Consider the following 7,508-nt stretch of genomic DNA (forward strand, 5'->3'; position numbering starts at 1 on the left):
TCTTAAGCTGTCTTGGTACTCCATACCAAAAGGAGAGATAAAGATTTGGAGGAAAGAACTTCTAAACTTTGGAACTTTCTGCAGACAGCTTTGACTCCTACTGGAATAAAGATGCTGGTTTAGTTTGGGAAAATGGGCATAATTTTTTTTTGACAGAATTCAGTTTAGCCAAACACTTGTTATAGAGAACAGAAATGGAATCCTAATACAATGAAGTACTAATTTCTCATTAATAATCCTCAAATCAACACCTGTTTTAATACTCCCCACGCTGCACTCTTTTTGCTTCAGCTTTGGTTGTGAAAGCAGAGAATTTGTGATTCTGTCCTTTCTTTTGTTTTGTTTGTTTGTTTTGTTTCTGTTTCTGTTTTTTGAGAGATCCTATCTATTATGTAGCCTTGGCTGTTCTGAAACTCACTCTATAGACCAGGCTGATCTCCAATTCACAGAGATCCTCCTGCCTCTCCCTCCTGAGTGCTGGGATTAAATATGTGTGCCCCCTGACCAGTCTGTCCTTTCTCCGGTGTAAAATCACCAACGTTAATTAAAAAACAAATAGCTGGTGGGCGGGCGGTGGTGCAAATTCCTTTAATCCTAGCATTCAGGAGGCAGAGGCAGGCGGACCTCTGTGAGTTCGAGGTCAGCCTGGTCTACAAGAACTAGTTCCAGGACAGGCTCCAAAGCCACAGAGAAATCCTGCTTCGAAAAAAACAAACAAACAAAAAACCCAACCAACCAAACAAACAAAAACAATAACAAAAAACCCACAAATAGTCAGACTGTGGTGGTGCACGCTTTTAATCCCAGCACTTGGGAGGCCAGGTAGAGACAGGTGGATCTCTGTGGGTTCAAGACCAGCCTGGTCTACAGAGCGAGTTTCTGAATAGGCTTCAAAGCTACAGAGAAACCCTATCTCAAAAAATCAAAATCAAAATCAAAACAAAACAACAACTTCAACTTCTACCTCTCCCTCAATAAACAATAACTTGGTGATTATTGGTTTGTTTTGATGGTTGATTAGTTGGTTGATTTGGTTTTAGTTTGCCTGGGTTTGGTTTGTTTTTGTAACAAGTTATCCTATAGCACAGACTGGCCTAGAAATCCCTATCCCCAGCCACCTGAGAGCGAGATTACAGGTGTATGTCCCCATGCCTGGCTAGGCTTTGGTTCTTCTTCTTCTTCTTCTTCTTCTTCTTCTTCTTCTTCTTCTTCTTCTTCTTCTTCTTCTTCTTCTTCTTCTTCTTCTTCTTCTTCTTCTTCTTCTTCTTCTTCTTCTTCTTCTTCTTCTTCTTCTTCTTCTTCTTCTTTTTCTTCTTCTTCTTCTTCTTCTCCTCCTCCTCCTCCTCCTCCTCCTCTTCCTCCTCCTCCTTCTTTTTTTTCTTTTTTGAGACAGGGTTTTTCTGTAGCTTTGGAGCCTGTCCTGGAACTAGCTCTTATAAACCAGGCTGGCCTAGAACACATAATGAAACTCATGGGGCTAGCCTCTCTTCCTCTTAACTTTGGGGGACTAAAGGTGTGAGCCACCACATCAGCTCAAGTAGTTTTTATAATTATCTCCAAAATACCACACCCTTTCCTAAACATCTAGGAAAAGTTCTTTGTTGTTAATTGTAACTTCATGGTAGTAAAAATTTCAGCTTATTTATATTCATATTTATTTACATTAATTATATTTTATTTATATTTATTTCTTGGCATCTTTATTGAATATGTTTGCTGCTTTTGATGTGACCTAAATCTATAATCTTTTTACTGAATCTGGTAGTCCGCACTTATCTGAAGGTTCTGTGATTTCAGTCACCTCTGGACAACTACAAACCAAAAATGCTGTGAAAAAATCCAGAAATAATTCATGAGTTCTGGATTTCTCTAATACATTGTTATAATTGTTCTATTTATCATCAGTTGCTAATTGTGCCTAACTTGTAAGTTAAAATGAATCAGTCTTATGCATAGGTAAACACAGAGAGTTCTGTACTATTTTTCTTCAGTCTAGTCGTCTGCTGAACACCCAGGAACACAGATAAGAGCCTGGTTCTCGCAGTAAACTCAGACCTAATTTCTAGCAGTCCTAAGGTTAGTCCAGCCATGTACTAACCTAAAAGCTATCTCTTGGAAAACCTGTCCCTCCTCAAACAGCCAGGCCTCTGTCCCCTACTAGGAAAATCAGATTAATCTGTTCATCCTGTTCCTCCTCCTCCCTTCTCACTCCTAGGGAACCTTCCACAACAGAAGGTTTGGGCTGCTGTTGCTAGGCAGACATGCCAACTTCTCTGTTTAAGTGAAAGCAAGTAACTCAGCTTCCATTGCAAACAGCCTCGATCAGGAAAGTCCCTTAAAATAGGAATAGGGATACCTCAGTTGGCAAGAGTCCTTCAAAGTACCCTCTGAAATATGATTTTGTTAAAAAGTTAAACTTGTTTCAATATTTCAACTAAAAGTAAGTTAAAAACAGAGGTTGCTCAAAGTTCATTTTAACTACAAAATTAAGCAAATACTTGACAGGAGAACAACATCCCTGAAGAAACAACTGTTTATAATAAAACTAACCTGCAAGCAGTCGTTTGTCTTGAATCCCACAATTAGACTAGAAGTGAGATATGGAAGATAATGTGCCCCTTGAGACCACGTTTATTTAAAAGAGATGTGGTAATTCTCCAAGGGTAAAAAAAGAGATAGTGTAAATTTTACTCCCAAATTAATATCTATTTATAATTTTTAGCTAGTAAATTAATCTCTCACCAGGGGTGGTGGCACATGCCTTTAATCCCAACACTCAGGAGGCAGAGGCCTGTAGATCTCTGAGTTCGAGGGCAACCTGGTCCAAAGAGTGAGTTCCAGGATAGCCAGGATAATCCCTGTCTAGAAAAACAAACAAACAAAAAAAATGAATATCTCGCCTCTTAATTTTGCTATTTAAGTTAAAACAAAACAAAAAACATTACTAAAATCTTGAAATTAACTAGAAACTAATTAAAAGATTGAATTAAATAGGATGTTGAAGTTTATATGTGTATATAATTTAACCCAACACTCAGGAGGCAGAGATAGGCAAATCTCTGTGAGTTCGAGGTCAGCCTGTTCTATAATGCGAGTTCCAAGACAGCCAAGATATCACACAGAGAAACCCTGTCTTGAAAAACAAACAAAAACCTTTAGAAATTGAAGCCAGACTTGGTCACCTTCAATTCAACACTCAGGAGGCAGAGGCAAGCATACCTCTGTGAGCCTCCACCCACTCCCCCTCGCCCCTTCCTCTCCCCACCGCCAGATACAGACTCCTGGATGGCACTTTACCCAGTAAGCCACAGCCACGTGCCACGTGGCAATACACAAATTAATAGAAATGGGTAAATTGGAAGCCTGGTGGTGGTGGTGCATGCCTTTAATCCCAGCACTCGGGAGGCAGAGGCAGGCGGATCTCAGTGAGTTCGAGGCCAGCCTGGTCTACAAGAGCTAGTTCCAGGACAGGCTTTAAAACTGTAGAGAAACCCTGTCTCGAAAACCAAAAAAAAGGGTTAATTGAATATGTAAGAGCTTGCTATACACTAGAGTCATTGGACAGTCAGTGATTTAAATAATATAGTTTCTGTGTGATTATCTCGGGAATCTGGGCGGCTGGGAAACAAACAAGCAGCCTCCTACAACGGAGGGGGTGTTCGAGACAAGGTTTCTCTGTGCAGCTCGAGCTGTCCTGGATCTCACTCTGTAGACAGCCTTGTCTACACTTCTGCCTCTGTCTCCCAAGTGCTGGGATTAAAGGCATGTGCCACCACCACCTGGCTTACTAGTTTATTTAACTTTAATGTGGAATGGTTAGAAATTTAAATTCTGCCCATTTTTCCACCACTAATATACTACTAAAATGAACCACTTTGTGTAAAACCACTGATTTGCAGCATACAGTAAATAGTCAGTGACTCCCCCTATCTCTATTTCCCTATGTAAATTTTGTGTAGTGAGATTGGGTTTCACTGCGCATTCATCACTGGCCTGGAACTCACTTTGTACACCCACCAAGTCTCTAACTTACTACAGTCCTCCTGCCTCTACTTCCTAAATGCTCAGATTGCAGGTGTGTACCATTGTCTTAGGGTTTCTATTGCTATGAAGAGACACCATGACCACAGCGACTCTTACAAGGAAAACATTTAATTGAGGGGACTCACAGCTTTTGGAGGTTCAGTCCATTATCGTTATGGCTGGGAACATGACAGACAGGGTGTTAGAGGAGTAGCTGAGAGTCCTTTATCTTGCAGGCAACAGGAAGTCAGCTGAGACACTGGGTGGTATCCTGAGGATAGGAAACCTCAAAGCCTGCGCCCACAGTGACACACTTGCTCCAGTGTGGCCTTACCCACTCCAACAAAGCTGCACTTCCTAATAGTGCCACTACTTGTGAGATTATGGGGGCCAATTACATTCAAACTATCACAATCACCATATTCAGCTCAATAAATAATTTATAAAATTTATTTTATGGGCATCATTAAAATCACTATTTTATTGATTATGCCAAACATAGTGGATAACACTTTTAGTACTTGGGAAACTGAGGCAGGATAATTGCCCCTAGTTTGAGGTCAGCCTGGGCTATAGAGTAAGATTCTGTCTCAAAAACAGAAAAAAAAATAAAGCAAGTAATGATGATGAACTGATTGGTGGCACATTCTTGTAATACAAAGACTCAGAAGACAGAGGCAGGAGGATCTCTAGCTAAAGACTAGCCCAGGCTATGTACACAACAAGATTCTGTCTAAAACAAATAGAAACCAACCAAATAACTGAGAGAAAAATAAAACAAAAATCAATTGCAAGACATTAACTACAGTTAGAACCTGTTGCTGTTCTTGATAGGGTCTTGTATAACCAAGGCTGGCCTGATCATACTGTGTTGAAAGAAGGAACCACCACGTGGCAGAGTATGAATAAGAAATATGAGTTAATTTAAAATGTAAAAGTTAGCTAGTAACAAGCCTGAACTATTGTCCCAGCAATATTTTTATATATTAATTAATTAATAATTTTTATATATTAATATTTTTAAATATTAATTATTTATAAATAATTCTAAATCTCCGTGCTGGTTATTTGGAAGCAGATGGTCTGGACAGGAAGACTCCGCCTATACTGGCCTAAAGTTCACCATGTAGCTGAGGGGACCTTAATACCTGAGTCCCCTGTCTTCACCTCTCAAGTACCAGATTATAGAACAGTTTTGTACCAGATTATAGAACAATATTTTTCTTACCTTGAACTTTAAAAGAGATCGGTGCTATTTTTAGATATACACAAATCTGCTGATGCTCTGTGAATTTTTCAATGTTTCCTAATATACCTGTGCTATACTGTGTTCTGTCTTTGGTTTAAAGACTGAAAATGAAAAAATTAATTTGGGACTGCTAGTGGGATTGTACAGCCACCATAAAAACCAGTCTAGAGGTGTGATGGTTTCGGTGGGAAATAGCCCCCACAGGCTGGAGTTTGAACTCTACATCCTCAGTTGGTGGTGCTCATTGGGGAAGTGTCAATCATGGGAGTGGGACTTTGAGAATAGGAAACCTCAGGCCAGTCCCTGCCCTCTCTTTCTCTCCCTCTCCTCTACACCCTTACCTTACCCCACATCTTGGCAATGTCTGCCCACCCTCCATGACAAACTCTTATTCCTCTGGAACCTTCAGCCAAAACCAGGTAACCAGGTCATGGTGTTTTAGCACAGCAACAGAAAGCATATATATATATATATATATATATATATATATATATATATATATATATTCTTTCAGCCTGACTATATTCTGTTAAGCCATTGGCTGAAAGCAGCTTCTTTATAAACCAATGGCAATAAAACATATTCATAGCATACAGAGGGGAATCCCACATCAAGAGCCTGTCTCAAAAAACAAAACAAAAAACTACAGGGAAACCCTGTCTCGAAAAACCAAAAAAAAAATCCAAAAAAGAAAAAATGCTAAGAAATTATAAAGCTTCACAAGAGTTAATTAAATCTTCTCTTTAATGTTTTGAATGTTCTGACATGTGAATGTAGGACCCAGTCATGACAAGCTCAATAGAGGCCTGAGTCTCAGTAGTTTATACTAAGGCAATACCTGGTTCCAAGAAAGACCACAAACTGAGACTACCCAGGCACCACTCAAGGAACAGACCCCCCAAAAAGAAATTCCTAACATTCTAACCGTTGTAGATAGGATCACCTGCCAGCACACATCCGTTGCTTTTCATCAGGACACCCCTAGACAGATATCAGCCAATCAGGGGTCCTGAACCTTAGAAATCTCTCACCCCGACCTTCACTACTATAAAACCCCAACCCTAACAGAGCTCAGGGCTCTCCAGTCACTCCAATACACTGGACATAGAGAGTCTGAGTTTGCAAACGTGTAAGAATAAAGGCTCTTTGCTTTTACATACAGGACTTGGTCTCTGGTTGGTTTGAGGGGGAACTCCGTGATTTGGGCATAACAGTGGCAATACTTTGACGTATCCTGAAGTTCTCAGTTTGAGACATAGGGGATAAAAGAGGACAAAAGAAGAGAAACTAGTATTCATTGAAATACTGCTTCAGGGAGACATCTTAAGCAATTACACTCAGAATATATGAAACCAACATTGTCTGTTACCCCTTCATCTTTTTTTTTTTTTTTTTTTTTTTTTTTTTTTTTTTTTGGTTTTTCGAGACAGGGTTTCTCTGCAGCTTTTTTAGAGCCTGTCCTGGAACTAGCTCTTGTAGACCAGGATGGCCTCGAACTCACAGAGATCCGCCTGACTCTGCCTCCCGAGTGCTGGGATTAAAGGCGTGCGCCACCACCGCCCAGCCACCCCCTCATCTTTGATTCCAGCCCATAGCCAGGCATAAATCAAATGTGTAAGTGAGCCCTAAATGGTTGCCCTAGGTTCAGCATAACGATCTTCAAAAGATGCAGCCCAAGTGGAATTTCTACAGTCATATTGTTGTAGACATGATTTCAAAAGATCTATTTAAAAAATGTATTTCTGAGCCATACATGAAACTGTTCCTAAACTGTTGTGCCTTTCTTGGAAATCTCCAGCCCCACACTGAGCAGTCTGAACTTCAACTGACCCCACAAGAGTTATCTCCTCGTGAGAGTAAACACAGGGCCTTAGTGAAAGAATCATTAGTCAAAGGCCAACATTCTAGGCACTTCCCTAAACAGTGCCAAAGAGAGGGCATTTCCACTTTTCTCCAGGCCAAATGCACTGGAAGCTCTTGGCCGTATTCTTGTGTTGGTTTGTTAGGGCAGCCTTATCAAACAGCTCTATGACTAGACAGCATAAACAATTTTCTTACCTGTTGCTGGAGGCTAGACTTCCAAAGTCAAGGTCAGCAGCTTAGACCCTCAGAGGCCACTCTCCTTGGCTTGCAGATAGGCAACTACTAGTATAATGCCTACAAGTCTGTGGGGTCTGTCCTAATCTCTTCTTTTGGATTAGGGCCTACCCACTTGACCTTATTTTACCTTAATTAT

This window comes from Arvicola amphibius, chromosome 12 (assembly GCF_903992535.2).
Source record: "Arvicola amphibius chromosome 12, mArvAmp1.2, whole genome shotgun sequence".
Classification (NCBI taxonomy): Eukaryota; Metazoa; Chordata; class Mammalia; order Rodentia; family Cricetidae; genus Arvicola; species Arvicola amphibius.